Source organism: Apteryx rowi, unplaced genomic scaffold (genome assembly GCF_003343035.1).
Source record: "Apteryx rowi isolate R43461 unplaced genomic scaffold, aptRow1 scaffold_440, whole genome shotgun sequence".
Taxonomy (NCBI): domain Eukaryota; kingdom Metazoa; phylum Chordata; class Aves; order Apterygiformes; family Apterygidae; genus Apteryx; species Apteryx rowi.
Window position 1 is genome coordinate 418,777 of NW_020450695.1, and position 21,534 is coordinate 440,310.

Below are 21,534 nucleotides of genomic sequence, written 5' to 3' on the forward strand. Positions count from 1 at the left end.
ATAACAAGGATCACAGCACATTTATGAGGTGGCCATTCCACATGCAATCAAGCCAACTGACTCTTTGTTTCTAATAATAAAAAGAGGTGCTGCTACACTAGTGTAATGTCCATGATGAGAGCTCTGAGATAAGTTTACATTCCATCAGGTCCTTCTCAACTGAATTTTATAAACTATGCTTGCCCCTTTTACATCCAACTGCATAATCTGCTTTACCTTTGCAATGGAAAATAGGGTTATAAAGAGTCATCTCTACCCTTTTCTTTATTTAACATAATATGAGGATCAGTAGCACTGAAAACAAGAACCCAGGTTACATGCCAGGAGCCTTGGAATATAAAACCTTGCTGTGGGCCGATAATATCTCACTGACTCTTACCAGTCTCCATGACCCTTCTACTAAACAAACTTCATGAAATCAAAACTTACACCCTTCTCAGAAGTCCAATCCCTTCCTGCAGCGAACACTGCTTTTGTGATAACCAAAGGAATTCTATATTTAGGGACAGCACTTGTTCTTGACCTTCAGAGGACTGTTTCCATTGACACATGCTAAAAAGAAAAGGGATAGAAATCCCCTTTGGGACTTCATTTCAGATTCTACAGTTCTAATATGAAACTTAAACTACTCCAAGCTGCTAGTGTTATAATACCGCCTGCTAAGTATAAAGCAGAAGGGAAAAATCCAAAAGACAATACTTCATTACATGGAAATTCTTTGAATCCTAAAGCCATATGGGACATTAAAAGCTTTCCCCAAATCCCTCTCAGATCAATGGAATTCAATTGTTGTACAAAATTTATATTTGGAAGAAGAAGAAAATTCTGATTTTCTGCATTTCTGATAATAGGAAGTTGATTGATAGTCATCTGTAACTGGAAAAATAGCTTTTGTTTTGGAGCAAATATAAGAACCAGGAGACAAAATATCTCAATCATTTAATCGGCAGCTTTTTCAGTGAATTAGGCTGTTTGCCCTGTTCCAGGTCAATAAGATCTTTTAAGAACTTTTGCAAATCCTACATTTTATGAGTAAAGCTTCACAAATAACTGCAGTTTGTGAACATTCCTACAATAGCATATTATGGCCAGCCCTGCTCACAGCCATCTTGGAAGTCCTGTGCTTTCTCTCTGCTAAAGTACAGAAGTTGCAGTGACCCTATCAAAAAGCCATGTCACTTCACACAACTCATCAGGTGTAAGGTACTAATTTCCACAGAGCTGTAAACAGGAAGTAGTTCACACCTAAATGAATTTGCATATGTTGTTAGTCAATCCATTATGAGAAGTAAACAGATCTAGAAAGATAATGGTTTTGGTCCTGGATAATTCATGAATAGAAAAAGAGTCTGCACTTGACAAACACACTATCATTTTGCTACCACCAACTCAAGTTCAAGAGTCTGTTCTGCTGGGTTGGAAAAAGTATGTGATCTCAAGCTCCCAGATTAGTGGCTGTTCTGGAAAGGATGAGACTCTATTTTAGGGCTTTTCTGAAAACTAAAATTTTAAAAAATCTTAATTTTGTCTCAGACCGTCCTTGAAGGGTAGTGGTTTTTTTAAATTACAAAAACTTTTCATGGGGCACAAAAACTGTTTGTTTCCCCAGATCATAGTAGATGCCAGGATTTGCTAAAATATGGTAGTAACATACTAATATCCCAGGTAACGTGACTGATCCACCCTTTATCACAAAAGGCATTAAAATGGCACAGTATTTTCACAAAACTTTCACAGCAACTCTCCAGCAGTTAGCGGGGAGGGGGTTGTAATTTTTTGTTTTAATTTAGCTGGAACAGCTCCCTCAGAGGAATAGCGTGCTGTGCTTTTTGGCCTCCTTCCATTCAAGGTTATGAATTAGAGCTGTGTTAACTAACTCAAAGAAACCTCCTTCATGCTGAGAGGAGCAGAAGATCAACCAACATTTAATTGTCCTTGCTACTGCTCTCCTCTGCTAGCTTCAAGCTACAGGCTTCAAGCCCTGAGTGGCATGGCTATTCCCACAACACATTCCCCATTGCACAGACCCCATGTCCAGCACAAAGGCAGCATGGAGCATGACCAAAGCATTTGAAGCAAGATCTCTGCCTGCCATCACCTTGACTTTTCAATGTGCCACGAAGAGATGTTATTCATCCATTCTATTGCACCCTGTGGGTTTACATATACCTACCAACATTGTTCCATCTGGTAATGATTTTCTGCAAACAGAAAAATCATATGCTCTCGCAGGGAGTTTGTATGAGCTGCATGGCTCCTGCTGCTCCCCATTCAGGAAATACTGCCCCTTTGGTCAGATCAGTAAGCCAAATCTTGATGTCCATATTCAGCTCATTTTTGTTGTGCAGAACTCTCACTAGCCATGGTAGGCATGTGCCTCTGCCAAGATGGAGGAAAATACCATCACTGGACTCTCAGGTTGCATAATAAAGGGCTCTTTTTTAATGACAAGCTTCTTTCTATTTTCCTCAAATATCAAAGGGTGATACACAGACAGCTACATGGCTGCAATGCTCCCAGTGCAGAATTGGATATTTCAGATTACATAACTGTGCTCCAGTTTTTGCAGTCCCTCCCCAGGCAGTAGGGTACCAGGCTCAGTTTCCTATCACCTCAGGCTGGGCACTGTATGAGCTGGAAGCACCATGGCTGTCCAAAGCTTTCATTCTGCTCTGATCACCTCTGATACAAAAGCAACATTCACTTCGCAGTAGTACAGCAAGTGAGGTTGAGGCACACAAAGCCCAATTCCACATCATGGGGGTAGAGAGCCATCAGGAGAAGCAGTGAGCAGAATGATGCATGTTCAGACAGCTCCAGGTGATTAACCCTTCACTAGTCTAATCAAAGGACTTGGTGGATCTTCTGTTTCCTGACAATTTTGGATCAACATAGGATATCTCTCTTCTTTAGAAAATGTACTCTGACTCTGCCACAGTTCAGACCTCATAGATGAATCACAGGGTATCCCAGATGTATGCTGTACAGAGTCCACCTAGACAATCACAAAAATCCCTACGGCCCTAAATGCAATGAATCAGGCCTTGTTTAACCTACACCTGCATTATTTCTGGGGCCAAAGTCAACCCCCTTGCACAGCTCCAACACATTTCAAAGGAGCTGTGCCTGCTTACATCACGGGCCTGCATCCAGTCTCCACAGAATATCAGATTTTTTTTAACTTTTTCCAAACTTCTGAAAAACTTCCAGGTACCACGTAGTTTCACGTGACTAATGAATCCTGGCCAGAATCTCTCCATTTAAACATCTAGGTTTCTCAACTGTGCTGACCCATTTACACCCAAGGGTTTATTTTAACACAAGATTTCTTTTCCTCCTTCTCCAGTTTCTTTTTTTTTAATGGAATTTAAAAAAAATAGAAAAAAGTCTTTGCTGATATTCGGTTACTCGCCACATGCTGAGTTGAGTTTCCTGTTTAAAAAAGAGAGAAACTCTGTGTGTGTGTGTGTGTGTGTGCGCGCGCGTATGTGTTTGTGTGTGTGTGCTGGGACCTTTTTACGGGTATTTCTAACCTGGCCTGATAACCCCTGCAGGAGCAAAGATCCAGGCATAAGATTTTCTGAGATATCTTGTCCCAACACAAGCATCAAACACAGCTCATGCACTACAAGCAGTGCTGGACAGAGGTTCCAACAAATACAAAAAAATATTTTTAATTTATCTGGGGGATTTCCTGAAGCAAGTCTTGATATGGAGAGTGCAGGAAGAAGTAGAGCAAGAATGGTGATGTTTGTCTTTGAGGAGGATTTCGCCTGCAATAGATGGCTTTAGTGGAGTGCAGGTTTCTCCAAAACTTTGTCCCCAAAATGAGGGTGTGCAAAGTGCAATGACAGAGCTGCATACCATGGCAGAGAGGCAATTAATAGTAGATGGGGCGAATAAAGAACTGTTTTCAGCAGGCCTGTGAATCTGTATGGAAAGAGGTGGAAAAGAAGAGCTACAGAGAAAGCTATCCTGCCCCTTGTAAGAACTGCAGAGAAAGGGGAGGGGGATGGCGAATGGAGAAAGGGGTTGTGCCTTGAAAAACTAAATTTCCCAGTAAACAAGATATACAATATATACAATATACACAGACCCTGAAAAAGAGGGTCACATATGGAAGGGAAGTAAAATACTGGGGCTAAGACTCAATGGATCCAATATTGGAAAAAATCCTTTCAGATCCAAAGGGTTACCAGCTCTCATAATCTGAATGCGGGTATTGTGAAATTTCGTGATTTTTTTAAAAGTACAGCTTGTGAAATCCTGGGATTTACATGTGAACTTCAGCTGGCATTTCCTCTCTGCTTCATGGACACTTAGAAATGTAACTTTCAGGTTTCCTAAAGGAGCAGAAACCAGATCAGCTGCAAGAAATAGAACATTCATGTACCCTTTATTAGAAAAAACTTTTTTAGGGCAAGTTCAAGAACTTACAAGGCTCATTATTTAGCAGTAGTGGAAAACGGAAGGTGAATTTTGCTCCCTTTTGACAGTCAGGGACTTGCATATCACTCTGGCAAAAGAAAACAAGCCTGAAAACAATATGATTAGGTAAAGCTTTTTCTATTAATGTCCTAGCAAGAAATCTTCTACGGCAGAAACAATGTACTAATCTCTGATCTGCTTCTAACTCTATAATATCACTGCAAGAACTATATTAAGCCTTATTGTTCCCTTCAGTAAAAGGCAGCTCTAAAATTGTATTTCTGAGGACAGCTTCACACAATTAGAGACTGAATAGTTGTAAGCATGAATCCCGTAACTGAAGAGGAATGAGGATTTAGCATGGCCCTTCCTAAAAGACAGAAGACATGAGAATAAAGGTCAAGTACTTTGAACCAAAGGCTAGGAAAGAAATCAGCTTCTTGCTACTGTAAGCAATGATACCACCTGTTACTGTTTTGCAGAGCTGCTGAGCTCTCTTGTAAATGAAGGTAGGGTGCATGTGATGACTCATACCCCATTTTCTTATGAGGTTCCAGTTTGCTTCATCTGTATTATACACTGGATTGTTACTAGCCCAGAAAAAGGGCCTAGCTAAACTACAACTCTTTCATATTTTTAAATGTGAGAAGGAGAAGGTGTGATATGAACACAAATAGAGGGACTAACACTCTCAGTCTTGCTCTGACCTCCACAGCTGCTCTATAGTTAGGCATATTACTCCTTTAGTGCCTTCATTTCTGAAGAAATAATTGTATCTCCATGAATGGGAGAGCGTTGAAGGGTTGCTGCTTGCAACCTGCCACATACATGTGAGATATTGTTTAATAAGTGACATTTATTATACGTGGAAATACAAACTAATTTTCAGATATATTCTGGACTACTGTCATTTGCTAAGGGACTCTGTGTCTCTGTGCTGAAGGACAGGGCTTTAGATCCAATCCAGAGGCATTATACAGTGGATAAGGAGTTTTGGCAGCTAACATAAAATTACAGTTACCTCTCTGAGTAGCAGAAGGCAACTCTGGTTTATTTCTTGGGAGTGACAGGAAAGGTAGGGAATAGTCTCAAGACTTAATGGAATTAAATGGAATCAAAGACAATTGAAAAGGGGCTTAAGCTTTTCACTTTCAACACAAATTGGTCCAGTGCTGTCTGTTCACCTAAGGGAGTTCCTATTTCCAACCAAAAGGCAAAATTCAGAAGCAAAGCTGAGCAAAAAGCTCCTAAAGTCTCAACTAATCCTGTATCTGCCTTTTTCCTGTAGGTTCATCCAAATCTCCCACAGAATAATTGAAATGTCACTATATAATGAAGCTTATAAAACTTTCATATAGGATTTGTACTTTTTCATGTGTGTTATTTCCAAAGCTTGCCTCCAAACCTTGTCAATAGACTTCCCCAAGGGTATGGGTGAGGATCACAGCTGCATCTGATTTGATTGCACCCTAACAAAAATGGTGAGTCTGTAAGTATCAGATATATCTGAGCATGCTCTGAAAATTACATCTGACATTTACAAGGAAATAATACTGTAAATTCAGCCTTAGGATCTAGTAGTTGCTTGTAAAGCAAGAATTGGCACTGGCAGGCTCATGTTGACCTTGAAATATCAGGGAATATAAGAATTCCTTCAGCAGAAAAAAATCTGTGTCTGCATTGGCAGTAAATTTTAAGCATTCAGTGTCAATCAGAAATGAAATGCAATGTAATTCAATTCCGCATCTTGAGATCTGGCCAAAAAGGAAAGCTTTCGCAAGCTCAAGAACAGATACTAACCCATCCTCCCTTATTGCATAATGCCACTGAGCCACATATGGTTCTGCTCAGTGTTTATCAGACAGCACAGAACCCTTCCACGAGAGGGAAAAAAAAGCCCTTGGGACAGACTGAGGAAGCAAAATGGAGATCCATGACAAGCTGCATTGCCGCAGGGTGAACTCTGGGAGGCAGACCGCTGAACACTGTCACTTTCCTGAGACAGCTGTTGGGCAGAGAGGGTCAGGATTTTTTCAGGGATTCATAATACAATGGTATTTCATTAAAACTGTTTTTCTCCCTACGAAAGAGTTTGCTCTTGTAAACTTTTCGGCTTAAAGTTTCCTCCTCCCCCAAATTGCTCAAACTTCTGAGTTTCCTTTTCAAAGTAGCTTTTAATTTCTGATTTTAAGCTAATTATGGTATCTGGAAACCCTTTAAAAATGGCTAGAACTGAAACAAAACATTGGAAAATTATCTAAACAAAATGCTGCTCTGGACCCAAACCTTATTGGGTTTTTTTTTTCCAAATTTTCAGTTCACCAGTATGTTTCAGATTTTGACTTTCTGGCCTCTGTGAGGATGAAAAAGTTTTTCCAATACCTTGGAAATCCTCACAAAGAGAGAAAACCATTTCTAGCCCAAATCTGGTGACAGTCCCTTGCCCTGCCTTCTCTACAATTCTTGGTTTTGCTATAGTATCAAGGATGGTAAAAAAGAACAGTTTTGGCATTCAAGAGAGTGCAGAGACTGTAGCTGTGGCAGGCAGAGAGCAGAGGAAACAAGAAAGTAGACAGTATCAGGCAGAATGCTTCCTTCTGTGAACTTAGTTCTGCTCAGTTCAGTTTCTCTCCATTCTCCGTAAGTCTCCACTGGAGATGAGAAATCTCCCCATGGCATCAGGGCTCCAGCCCACAGGAGTCCCCTGTGGGAATTCCCTGCATCTTTTATACTTGTTCTTATGTGGACCAGCCATGAAGTTCAGATCTTGGTTAGGGTCAGCTGTCATCCACAGACTCATTATTTCCTCTGGTTCAGATTCATAACTTTAGTGCCAATTCATGTCATCCTTACTCAGCCAAAACTCCCAAATGACTCCCAGAAGACCTGATGGCTAAGTATGTCTCTACCATTGCTCAAAGTTCTTGCAAAACATCCATGACTTTAGAGAATATACTGGCTGCCCTTTTGGATTTAGGGGAATTGTGCTCTCCTTTAGAACAGAGGTTTAATTCACATCACCCTTGCATTCTGCAGCTGCACAGGACACCAGGTCCAGCCCCTCCAGCTATTACAAGCCTGAGTGGGAGCTGGAGAGGATAACATAAGTCACACAAATTCAAAGTAAGTACTTCTCAGGTCAGGTTAGTGCCGTCTCTCTTCTCATTTCCTTTTGCCACATTGGCCAGCACAACAGGCTGGAGGTCAATCTTCCAGCTAGAGACATGAGAAACAAGGAAGTCATGCAAAGATTGTTGTTCTGAGCAAACAGTGGACACACACATGCACACGTATGCACACACATGCACTACTCCCTTTGGAAATCAGTCATAGACCAATCTGGCAGAGGTGGGGATTCATCTCACCTGACTTTAGCCATTTAGGATAAAAGCATATTACATAAGCTGTGTCACCTGGTGTCACTGCAGTCAAAAGACAGGTATCTCAGGAGAGCAGTGACTTCATCTGGAAAATGCCATCTCCTAGTCCATACCTCATGATGCCTGGGAAACCAAAGGGGCTGAGGGCTTTAGGAAACATCCTATCATAGCAGTATAGCAAAGGCTTTGGGAGGGAGGTGATGCTGAAGGTGCCTAAGTACACCAGACCAGGCCCTGGCCCCACTCCTTCTCCCCAGACCTGTCAAGAGAAACCAGCCCAGAAGGGGAAACACACCCAGTTCCTTGAAGTGCACCGCTTGTCACAGAACCAGCCAGATGAAAAGACAGGTGTGGGCTGCGCTCACTGAAGGCATGTAAAGTGCATGCACACAGTGCAGACTGCACAGTACAATGCAGAGCAGGGACACACGGCTCATACTGTTGTAGGCAGACAAGAGACCACATCTCTGAGCTGTCACAAGAAAGGTAATCTGCAACATCTCCACACTAAGCATGACTTTTGCTTACAAGCCCAGAGTTGAATCACAAAATAGCTAGGGTTGGAACGGACCTCTGGAGATCATCTAGTCCAACCCCTCTGCTCAAGCTAGGTCAGCTAGAACAGGCTGTCCAGGACTGTATCCAGTTGGGTTTTGTATATCTCCAAGATGGGGTCTCCACAAGCTGTCTGGGCAACCTGTTTCAGAGATCAGTCACCATCACAGTGAAGAAGTTTTTTCTTATATTCAGGTGGAATTTCCTGTGTTTCCATTTGTGTCCATTGCCTCTTTTCCTGTCACTGGGCACCAATAAGAAGAGTCTGGCCTCATCATCTTGACACTTTCCCATCAGATATTTGTACACACTGATAAGATCTCTGCTGAGCCTTCTCTTCTCCAGGTTACACAGTCCCAGCTCTCTCAGCCTCTCCTCATGAGAGATGCTCGAGTCCCTTAGTCATCTTTGTGGCCCTTCGCTGGACTCATTCCAGTAAACTCATGTATTTCTTGTACTGGGGAGCCCAGAATTGGACACAATACTCCAGATGTGGCCTCACCAGTACTGAGTAGAGGGATAGGATCACCTCCTGCTGTCCCACATGCAATGGAGCAGGGTATAGTCCAGCTAGTGTGAGCTCTGGAAACTGTCTTGTGTGAACAGTTCCTTCAAGGCAGGACACACTGTTTAGGCAGGTAAGTGGGAACCAGAACAGGCTGTTTGTTCTGGCACCTCATTGAGCCAAAAAGGCAGCAAATATTCAAAGTGGCCTTTGCAGTTCCCTAGTGCCTCCACTTCTCACTCTGATCTTCATAATGACTAGAGCTATGTCTAAGGCAGGCTGAATCCAAAAAGACTGATCTTCACCGCAGGCATCTTAATACCATAGCAGATCTCAGGGCAGTGTGATTGTGAGTGCTACGAAGCATGTGTGAGAGGTTTAGAAGGAAGGAGCGCAATGGGACGTGGGTGTGGAGAAGTATGTGTGCCTCACAAGTGTGGCCAAACCTACTGTTCCAAAACCATAAGTGAGATCCCTAAAGAAGAAGGCTTAAAAATCATTGTATTTATCAACCATAACAATAAAGTTTCTGGGATTATTTTTATTTGCCATCTGGTTTGGGGACCTTTTAGATCATATTTGTGAATGTTTTTCTGCAGCTGTAAGACCTAAAGCCCATGCTGAGATATTTATTGTTCCCATGAATCCAGGAGCAGGAGGTTCACAAAATGATCATGGGACTTACGGTAAAACTCATGGACTAAGAACATGTAGCTTTGCTTTGGAGAGGGGGTTGTGTTGTAATAGGCAAATTTAGTCTACATAACAAGATGTGAAGGGATGCATGTGAAGAGCATGTTGTAAGTTTGTACAATGTATCTGCGGGGGAGATGGCAGGTGCATAGGGCATTGTTGCATTTTAGGAACATAAGTACATCTCTAGTAAGCATGTTTTCTGAATTGTGCCTGGTATTTTTCTGCTAACTGCAGAAGTTCACCTACACAGTTTGCTAGAGACTTGCTGGCTGCATATGGGGCATGTTAGAGAACACAGAAACTCAGACAGGTATTTCAGCATTACGTGGATAAAGCTTTGAGCAAGAATAGACACACATGGAGCTGGCCTTTGGGTTAATCTATACATAACAGAGTTGACTTCTCTCCCAGCACACACACTATAGGACTGCATAGGCTCCCTGAATGCGTATCACAAGGAGGATTCCATCTAGTTGAATCACATAGTGCTGGCTGGTGGTGAATGAACTGTAAGGCTGAAAGATAAAATACCAGAATCAGTTATTGTTGGCTGTTTTGCATCCATTTAGTCCTCTGTGCTGGCAAGCCCTTGGCTTCCTCTAGTAGGCCCACCTGCTAATCAAGGATTTTGCTGCCTAGCTTTCATAGCAAAAACTGACTCTTCCCTACAATGGGAATTCAAGGCAGCTGCACTATTTAACAGTTTGAAATCTCTGACTCTGAGATCTGTTGATGCATGAGCCACCCCCGTCCCCCAAACCCCTCATCATTTTTGGAGATCATACGTGCTGTGTACCACACACACGCGCCCCTCACAATAGCACAGTGTTTATCTCCAGGGGCAAATCCTGTCACAATCTAACCGAGCTCCCAGTGCCATTGTGGCAGGAGCCAGCATTGTGCTGTTGCATAAGGCAGGGGCAGGCAGCCAAGATCACCATGCCAGGCCTTCCCTGTGAGCCCAGAGAGGTAATCCTTTTGGGAAGTGGCCAAGGCAGTGCTGGAATATTGACTGTTCTGCATCCCTGCTACCCTGCGTAGTCACACTGACTTCGGTAGGGTAGCCCTTGTACCCCTCTGTCCATAAGGAGCTCCCCATGGGGATCCAGAGCTGCTCAGCACAAGGTAATCCTCTCCTCTGTGAGCAAAGTAAGGCAGAAACAGAGCTGGGGGCAAAATTCTGGTCTTCTGAGTTTGTGCCAACTATTGGGCCATGCTACCTCTCTCCTGAAGCACCGCAGCACACAAGGGGGGGGGGGGTCCGCATGTCTCCTGTCCTTTCCTTAGCCTCTTGGCTGTCACAAATGGAAATATTCAGCATGCAGGACATTTTGTAATTCTTTAAAGACCACTTGATCTTTCAAGTGAGACTGTCCATTCAAGCCCTGCAGCCATATATCTGGTCACTGTTATCTCAGCGATATAACTACCATGTTATTATCGGCCATTAAATTGTCTGACCATTTTTAATAAGTCGTCAACACAGTTGACCTCATGACCTCTCCCCTGCAGCAAATACCACAGGCTAAAACCTTCAGGAGACCCTGGAGAAATCCACCATTTTATTAAATTGTCCCACACTGTTTTTCTGGGCTGGTTGTGCAGTTTAAATTGCTCAGCTGTGTCAGTGGTTAGCTTTTTGGAAAACCTGTTCTCATGAATGCCTGGCTCATCTTCAAGATACAGTACTTTCTTATAATTTATCATTTGTCTTCTCCAAGTCTTCTGCCTGAGGGCCAGCAGCTCACTTGGAAGTTAAGTTCTATTTCAATAATACTTACCACCTTGTTCTGTGAACAACATAGGTTGTTCCACTCAGGTTCCTCAATAAGTTATCCTTGGAATTTCACTGGGAACACATAGAAATGGCCACCAGGAACATAAAATGCTGCAGACTTTCACGTTACCCACCTCAGATTTAGTACTTTGTTAAGATTATTTAATAGACACATAGTAAAAAGGACTCTGTTGCTAATTAATCATCTGATAAAGGTTCTGGGCTTCCAGATCTCATTTTTCTGCTGAACCAAGCTTTCTTTCACTGCCTGTCAACATAGTTGCATGTGAACCTTGCCCAATGTAAGCACAACAGAGTTCTCTTCACTGGCACTGCTTTAGTGATTGGCAGGACATGCCAATGAAACACCGGCTTCAGATCCTGCTGACTTAGAGAATTACACAGAGACATTTACTTCTGTATAATGAATTGTTAGTGATAACTTACAAATGTTGTAACAACTTCAGTAAGACAATCACTAGAAGTAAGAATCTTGCATATAGACAGCACTCCCAGAAATTTTATCAGACTCACATAGAGCTTTCAGAGCAGGATGGTGTAAAATAAGCATTATTTTTTTCCTACTACATCTTTCTTCTTAATGTTTACTTCTAACTTTGCATTGTGAGCTGAAGCAGAAATGGCAAAAGCAACAGAAAATTCTGCTTTGGAGGTGGGCATCTTGGTGATGCAGGCAGAGCTGAGGAACCAGAACTATGCAGAGCTGGAGGCAGACTGTTCTGGTCTAGTTTAGTTTAGCCCATCACGTTCAGAATGAATTTGCTCAGGGGTGGCCTGTGCCAAAGATGGGGAGAAAGAGCTAAATGAGGAAGCATTTTTCCAGTGAATTGCTATTTCAGTGACTCAGTCATGTTACTGGAGAGTGTGAGACAGTCCCCAAGTGATTCTATTAAACTGATGGACAGCTGTTTTTCAGCATCAAAAAATTTCAGTTACAGTAAAATTCCAGGTCTGACCCTTACCCACATGTATTTTAGTTCCTATATAAATCCTCTTGGCAGCATCACAAGGGAGGAAAAGGCTCTTTGGTCAAACAGTTTAAAACTTATTGTTTTTTTAAGTAAATACTTGATAACATCTATTTAACGCAAGTTCTACGTGAATACATATGTAAGGAAAAAAAGCTGTGTGTGAGAGATATAAGACTATAACTAAAGCTGGTTTGCAAATTTCCGACTAAACAAAGTTTCATCAGTAAACACTGCTTCCTTGAATGTTTCATCTGAAGGATTTCACGTTTGATCAAGTTTTGCTGAACAAAACTTGATCGAGACAAAGCTAAGTTTGTCAAGACAAAGATAAGTTTTAAAGGTTGACAGTAAAACTGCTCTGTATTACTAAGCAGCTGCAGATGACTTCCATTCCCCAAAAGCTTTTCTGAATTTCCAGCTACAACATTAAACAACAAATTTGAAATTGAAAACAAGTAAAACCCAGAAAACTTTCCCAAGAGCCAGAAATGTTGATTTTCGGTCACTTCTAATGACCACATCTTCAACCACAACTTGAAAAGTTCCCATCTTTGTTCCTTGTGCCTTAGAATGGTGAGATCAGATATTGCTAAACAGAGATCAATTAAAAAGATTGTCATTTCTGTCAGGAAAACAAAACAACAACATTGGGGGGAAAAATAAACAATTTCCCAACTAGTTTCTAATTCTCACCTCTTCAGTGTCACTGTGCAGGGCCAAGAAAGACTCTGGTGTATTAAACGGAAATAGCTTCAAGCTCTTTGTTTATTTCTATTTATTATTTTTGACCTCTGACAAAGCACTCAGTAAAGACACCAGAGAAGAAGCTGTGGCCACAGTTTTAGCAGTGACTGAGAATTTGGAGGGGCATGCAATTTAAAGCATATCCTACATCCCAACTTTCAGAAAAGCACTGAGTAGTCATGCCCTGGAAATCAGCCTCGTTGTAGTATCTCCATTCAGAAACTCAAACACCAAGGCATTCAAAATCACCACCATATGGGCTCTTTGTGTTCCTGAGATCTCAGTCTACAATTAGGATGATGAATAAATATGTGGTCAATTTTGCTATCTTTAGAAACTATTTTCTAAATACTAACTTAGTTTATCTCCTATCCAGATACTGGGAAATTACCTACCTTTTAGTTAATCATCTAAAACACTGAAAAAAACAACTTCTCAAGAAAGTACCTTGATCACTCTGGGAACTTTCAACACTATTTCATGCAAATCAGCCTCAGTGCTGTCACTGTCATTGTGCTTCAGTGTTCAGGTACACACATATACATACGGGCTTGAAAGGGCCAAAATATGCTGAAAGGCCATCCCGACATTTCAAAATCTTACAGTTCTTATAGGTATATGCAGTGATTGTGAAATGGGAGAATTTTTCTTCCTCAGCATATCTCAGTGTCCATATCTGTACTTAAATCCTATTTCTAGCACTGACTATGCCTGTCTGTGTATGCATGTACGTGTGTTTTGCTTGCTTTCTTTTCTATCTGCATCATTAACTGGAGTAACTCAGCTTATGTGCAACACATCTGTTTTTCTGTAAAGTCCTGCTTTTCCTCAGCTTAACAGCTGGATTGATTGAGGCATGAAGCTGTTGCTGAGTTGTTCACAGTCAGTATGTGACACAGGCAGAACAACAACTTAGATTCCTTTCTGTTCTTGGTCCTTTCCTTTCTGGTGCCAACTCAGAAAAATTAGCATCCTGAATGATTAATAACACGCAATCAGCTGCTGCCAGGACTATTACCATCCCTGATTTAATGAGGGAGGAGGTGAACCAATCTTGTTTATACTACTGAAATCTGGCTGGAGGGCTTTGGCTGGGCTGCGGAGGCTCAGTTCAGTCCATTTGGGGATTTATGTCAGCATTTCACACATTCTGGGAAACTTCACTGGCCTTGTGCCTCTAGCACTAGAAGTTAACCTGGTATATAGAGTCTCTAGGACAACACATCATTATCCAAGGTGATTCCCATCTCAGCTCTAGTTTATAGGTAGCGTTTATTATTAATAGAGCATCATAGGCGTGTACAGCATGCTTTATGGCCAGGCACGATGTGGAAACTAGGGCTCTAATCCTGCAAATCAAGTCTGCTAACCTGAGTTCCTGTGACCATGCTTTGACTGGGAGGGCCCTGCTGGAGTGTCAGCATCTAGGTTACTGCATCATGAGGCAAGATCAGGTGGAGCACTAGGCAATACACAGATAAGGGGTGGAGGGAGACAGACATGAAATTCTGGAATGTGAAACACTTAGCTCACTGTTGCTTCAGGTATTCCTCTGATGGTGGTGGTGCTATTGCTGCTATTAAAATAATTCTTTGCCTAATTGGCTTTTTAGTTGTATTAATGCAACTCAGCCCACATAACATCTGAATTTACCTTGGATATGCCTGTCTGTCACCACAGATGAAAAAGGAGATGGAAGCAATAAAGAGCCTGATACTGGTATCTCAGTTGAGTATCTATACATGAGTTGAATGGAAATGGGATGTGAAGGAGCCTAGAGAAAGACAGGACTGCTTTGGGAAAAATCTGTTCAACTCCAAACGCTCCCAGTGTAAATAGGAAGATGACAGGCACAAATGGACAGGGCATTCCCAGGAAAGTTAAGAATGCTAGGCAGAGGTCTCAGCACACCAACAGCCTTGCCATGGAAAAGGCACCATGAAAAAGGCAGAAGGTTTTTTCAGGATGGAAACTGGGCTGTTCTGTGGAGGATCCCAGGAAACTCCTCCTGAGACTGGGGGCAGCACAGGTGAATGCACAAAGGTGCTCATCTGACAGCTGAGTCATGGATGATGGAGGCTGGTATCATGGGCAGGTCAGAGGCAGGAGTCTCCTAGTGAAAGGAAGTACATTGAGAGAAACAGGCTCCTCTAGGTCCTGAGGGAGAAAACAGGCAGCACTGATGGGATAGCAAAGGGGGAACTAGTCAAGAGCTCCAGAAATGGCTGGCACATTAAAAAAACAGCTTGATGGCACTGTCTCACTGTCAAGTCACATCATCCAGGCCTGACTGCTACAGTCAAGTGATTCTTGAGGCAATGAGACTATTACAGAGCTTTTGGCTTAAATGAACCAAACTAAACAGTAGCTCTGTTTTGGCTGAATTTGATCCATACTATTCTTCTCAAAGTAAATACTGGCTGGCTGTCCTGTATTATCAGTGTCCCTTCCTCTCAGGGAGTGTGAAGCAACTGCCATCTGCTCATTCATCTTTCAAAATGCACATTTATAGGAGAGGAATAGGAAGGCTAGGTGATATATGACAATGTTGAAGTCCCAAAGTACTGATGATCTCCGTGCCTCAAGCTCTGGTTTTGCCCCGCTTGTATTCTATCACTCTCACTTGCTTGTGAGGTTACCAGCCACATGTGGAGTTACAGCTGGGTTGGAGGTCCTCCCCCTTTTTGTTTGACATGAATGAAATTGCAAGCAGATATGGCTATATGAGTCACATTCTTGCTGCCCCTGCTTCAGCGATGTTTACAAAGCCATTACTTTGCTGGGCTCCCAGTTCAGTGCCAAGTGAAGGGCAAGCCTTTGAGATTGCATTTTCTATTTCACCTCCTTGGATAATGTTATGTCTGCCGGCTGGAAGTTGGATGCCAGTGCAGACTGAACCAATTAGCCAAGCCTTCCACATCTGGCATGCAAGTACCCGTGTGCTACCACAGCCAAATGGCATTTGACCTGGGAGCTTGGTCTTCCATGGACAGCAACTTTGTTAAGGGACTGCTCAAGGAAATCCCCTGCCAAGCTGTGCTGTGCTAAGCTGCCCTCTGCTCAGTCACTCCTGACAAATACTGGATTGCTAACTAGGCCTTGGGGCATACACACAAAGCCACCACAATGTATTTTGCTGGCATACCCGCCCTTCTCTGCTGTTGCTTATTGCCATCTTTCAGCACAGTATCATGGGATGGTTGTATTAAAGGCTTAAATATTCATCTCCCTGGAGGTTCATTTGCACTGTAGCATCTCAGACTTGAGCCCTACCTCTTTTAATATATTCTGTGGGATTTGCACTGCATAAACCAACACAGAGTGGTTTATGAGAAGTTCCTCTGGTACTGTGTGAAGCCAAAGTTTCTTGGAGCATGGGAGTTTGTGTGAAGGATATGAGTTTTGCTTCTTGAAGAGCTGCTTTTTTCATTCAGTTGGTTCATAGCTTGCTCAGCCCAGATTCACGTGCAGTTTTGAGCCTGAGTGAAATCAAATGCCCAGAGTGAAACAAGCCAGTTTCATGAAAAAAACTATGCAGGCAAAGACTTGATGCAATGATTATGACATTAGCAGAGGGCTCTAGAGATGCACATCCAAGTCACAGTAAAAAGACCCAAATAAGGATGACTCTGCTAATATGTACTTACTACAACCTCTTTCACAACTGAGAGACCTTTTCAGATCACCTCAACACAAGGGTAAGACCAAAAAAGGTCTATTAAGAGATGACCCCATTCTAAGTATTAATATAACTCCACTGTTGTAGCATCTGAAAGTCTGTAATGTTACTATTCCTAACCTGTCCTTCTCAGATGTAAAGTGCAAACTTGGGCATAGAGAAAAAAGATTGGACAATAAAGCTACACAGCCTGTCCAGGGCAGAAGATCGACCTTGGAGGCTTGGAGTGCAAGTCTGGCATCCTTTGCACTAGACTGGCTGTCCTCTCAGGAAGTTTCAGTTATGAGTAAAAGGGACATGCACACAGTCTGTCTCGGTTTTGCTTCTCTGGCTGTACATATGGCAGGCAATGGCCTGGTTGCACTATAATAAAGAACAGAAGAGACACCCTGGTAAATGTTGCTTGAAGCTGAATCCTAAGGGATTCAAAATTGGGTGGTAAGTCTGTGCTACAAACAGAACATTTAAGATGAAATGCCATCTGTCTTCTTTTGAATGTTGGTTATTCTATTACGCTGTTCAAATCCAATCAATGATCTGTTTCCAAAGCCATCCTTGTCTATGAGTTCCTGTTATTTTCTTTATAAAAAGGGAATTTATACTTTAAAAGGGGAGGAGAAGGGGTAGTTTCAGTACTGTTTATTGCTGTGGGTGGACCACCTTAGAAATATAGCAATAGGAAACATTAACCATGAAACGTCATTGCAGATGTACTACAGATTTATGATTTACTATAGGTTCCTCAAAGTTTGTGGGCATTTTCAAGTGACTCTCATGACCAGAGCTGAGTAAATCTCGATTAGTTTATAGCTCCCAATCAGAACTATAAGAAATTATCTCTTCTGACCCCAAAACAGTTGATTTTGAGTATGCTTAACCCTCAGACCTTGGATATGTGAATCAAAACCAAAGAAAACATTTACAACAGAAACCCTTTCACTATGAATCTGCCTAGCTTTCCTTGAGAACAGAAGGAAAGAAAGCTGTTGTTCCCTCTGCTTTGAAGTAAGGGCATAAACTGGAACCTGTTTAGAATCAACAGTGTTAGAGGAGGATGCTACAGTGGTTTATTAAGCAGCCTGGAATTCAAGGCATGTGGGTTCATTTCCCACTTGTACCACTACATAATGCAATTATTTACAAGTTCATTCTTGATCTCGATGTTTCAGCTTATCATCAGCACAATGTAGGTACTTTTGCTCCTCCTTGGTCTGCCTCCTTTCTTTAGATGCTAAAGAGATTACAAATGTGATGTATTCTGAACACAGTACCTGGCACTGGTGGAGAAGTAAGTTAACCTTGATTAAAATCAGTAGGTGCTATAAAAGCAGAAATAGTAACAACTAAAATAGGAACTGAACACCACATGAAAATGCCTCAACCCATTTGTTGATTCACTTAAAGTTCTTACTTCAGAATAATCAATCTCTGAAAAACAGAATGTGCAGAAGCAACATTACTAATACAAAGACTAGCTGGATTTGTTATACCTGTTGTTTAGAAGAAAGAACACAATCACCATAGAAGGGTTTTTGTCACATGTTAGGATGAGTGTTTGACTCTGCATTGTACTCTGCTTTCTGTTGCTAATTGACTACAACATATACCTCTGCTAAAAATTCAAAAACTAGATACATTTATCGTGATCATGTTTCAGTCAGGCATAAAAATAACAAAATCATTGCATTGGCAGAGAAGCAGGAGTGTCCAGGGACATGCACCCTGCATGACTTCTCCCTGGTGTGCCTGCCCCAGTTCAGAGCAGAGCAAGAGGTCTGGACAAGGGGCCCAGGTACCATTCTGACAGCCTTCTACAGGGATTCAAGGCTCAGTTGCGCCTCACTTTTTTTTTTTTTTTTTTTCCTGGAGAGACTTTGAAACTCTTAGGACATCTAGGCTCTAATGTGTATGATGGGATAAGCCTCAATCATTACAGAAAACCATGTCAATAGCAGTGTTTTCTACTTTAAGATTTAAGACTCCATTTCCACAAGCTCTGACAGCTCCTTGTCCTATCAAGTTTCTAGCAACTCTTTGGAAGAGCAGGAACAATAGAAGATGTCACTAGCTGCCACCTCAGAGAGAAAGATCTCCCTTCAAGACTACAGCTTCCATGTGAGAGAAAAAGACTCCAGTGGGCACCACAACTCCATGGGAAATTCCAGCCTTGAAGAGAGCTCTCTTAAGTCAATAGCAACATGGATGCAGGCAGTGGGAATATACCCCTGTATCATGGGAGCATCCTGTTATCCCTGGCGACCTGAGTAGAGCAAGCAAGCTGCCCTGGGTATGCAACAGCCCACAGGGAGAGCCCACTTTCTTGGTGGGCTGTCTTTCTATCTGGCTGTATCCCCTGAAAACCCACCACCTCTGTTCCTGAGAACCAGCCTCCCAGTCAACCTCTGCCTCATGAGAGGGAGAAGAGGTCATGTCCAGATCTCAGACCTCTGACAGAAAATGCAAAGGGGCCTGGCAGACTCGGTGGGTATGCAGTTTGCAAATAAATAAATAAATAAGCAGACTCACTTCTTGGATGTGAAAAATGACTAAGCTCTACACTACCCAAAACTGTCACCATATTCATCCTATACGCCCAAGAAGATATCTTCCTCCCCTTTTGCAGCACCACAGTGAGCAGCAAACCTGATGCCAGATTTCTGGTGTCCAAGTAACGCTGTGAAGCCTCTGGCAGCTCCATCCAAGGGAGACAAACCATTAAATGGTATTTCCCATACACTCTGCCTTTCTCCCAGGAAGCAGAAAAAATAACTAGGCTTCCCTGGCCACCTAGTTCCCTACAGGTCCCATAGCAATGAGCTCCTTTGGCTCCAGATGGGATGCAGCCCTTCCACCTCTTGCAGCACAAGTGAGCCTCCAGGCAGCCCTTTCCAGGAAGCCTCCTCCTCCATCTCCATCTGCTGAATGCAAAACAGGCTGCTGCACTCATGGACACGGGAATCAAGGCTGCCCATCAATAAAAAATAGCCATTTCTCTGGGCAATCTTCCTATTTATTTTTCTCTGTTGTTTATGCTCTGGCAGAAACTGTGTTTAGAAAAGGCCCTACTTCCTCTGCAATAACTTCTCTTATTAAGGTTACTGTTCCCTAAGCACCACATCCCTTTCAAGAGACATTTTCCCTCCAACCAGTAGCACATTCCTGGCCTGCCTACTCTTCCAAACAATAGACTGATGAGTAGTACTCACTCTTACAATAACTGGGCTCATTTTCTCTCTTCAAGCTATGCTTATCTCAGTGCTTTGCAACTGAAGCTGGCCAAATGACTGGGAGCAACGAAATAACCAAGTGGTCTCAAGTCTGGTTCCCCAGCTTGACTGAATGGGCATCATTTTAACTATTTTTAATGTTAATGACTGAAGACAAACAACCTGTCTTGATTAGCTGTGACTGGGCAGAGAAGTCACCTGAGATTTTCAGAGTCCCCAACTGGTGGATGCAAATACTACATGTGCAGAATATTCATGGTGAGAGATACCCTCACTTGCAGGTGCTTTGTACAAGATCATGCCAGTGAAAATTGTCTTATTGAAAGCTCCTTGAAAGTTGAAAGAACCCAGCTGCTATCAGATCATTAAAAGCATTTTGCAATCAAAGCATTTTGATCAAAAGAGCTGACTAAATTTTATCAATGAGAAATATCTGGTGCTGGATGGAAATTTGACAGCCATTGCTCCTGCTCTGTCTTTCTGCATAAGGGGACACCATTCAGGATCACGTTGTTAAGATTAACACTAAAACACTCAAACACAGTGTGGTTTGTGCAGGTTCCCCATCAAATTTGTGTGGGATACCCCATAAAAGTTTGTTTTAAAGTGTCATGCCAAAAACTGAGGGCTCTTCTGAGATGAGTGTATGGAAAGGACGGCAAAGAAATCCTCCTCCAAACCATTCTTTTCCTTTCAGCCAACCTATCTAATCCAGGGTTGGTGGCACACACAGCTTTATGAACTTTCCTCTCTCCCACACTCATATAAAATCTGCCACTGAGAAACTCAGCTTTTGTTGAAGTTAGAAGGGACTTCAGCAATCCCTCATAAGGAGCACATGGCCATCACCCCTTCCTCCCTCCCCTTCGCTGGGTACACCATGCAGAATGCCCCTTGAAGTGAACAGGAGTTTTGCCAGAGTAAGATCTGCAGGTTCAAGCCCTGCATGCTATAAATAATTAGCCTTAAAAATATCCGCACATCAAATTCACTGCCTGAGGACTTGTAAATGTGCACAGTAAAAATAATTCTCTTGCTGCCTCTAAAATGTGTTTCTTATTAGAGATCTCTCCTGACCCCAAGAGTGCCCAAACTGTATTTCTCTTTCTCTCATACTTTCACGGACGTGCACACACACACAGAGACACAGTTGCTTGTTCACTTCTAAACCTGGCAGCTTTAGTAGTAACAGCAGTTGTAGACATTTTGAGTATTTATTCATCCTCATATGTTGTGAAAGTCTTTAGGGTTTCAGAATAAGATCCTTTGCCCTTGTAGAAAGAAGAATAAATATATAAAAACAGAATATTACAAATTTGGCAAAGACCACATCACAGCATCAATCCAGATCCTCATCAGAGCAAAGCAAATAACAATGTGCAGATTTTATTAAAAGTAAAAGAATGAAAAAACTCTTTCCCACAACTGAGGAACATAAAGCCAAAAATAAGTAAGCCTGAACTCTAGCTTTGCCTGTGGTAATGAGCTGATCTTCCCCTGGTGGACTACAGAGGACTGTTTGCTTCACCCTGCATTGCACTGCTTTCTCTG

At 42.3% G+C, this 21,534-nt stretch overlaps 1 long non-coding RNA gene across 3 annotated transcripts in view; it reads right to left on the reverse strand.

Moving 5' to 3' along the window:
- LOC112971448 overlaps nucleotides 1-21,534 on the reverse strand; it is a 104,174-nt gene that overhangs the window by 20,642 nt on the left and 61,998 nt on the right. The window contains exon 4 of one of the 3 annotated variants that reach the window (XR_003255346.1): nucleotides 9,412-10,079. The exons of 1 other annotated variant lie outside the window; for it this stretch is intronic. This is a non-coding gene — a long non-coding RNA (uncharacterized LOC112971448). Of the gene's footprint in view, nucleotides 1-9,411; nucleotides 10,080-16,382; nucleotides 16,557-21,534 lie in introns of those variants that run through there. One more of the 3 variants, XR_003255345.1, reaches the window with a different exon arrangement.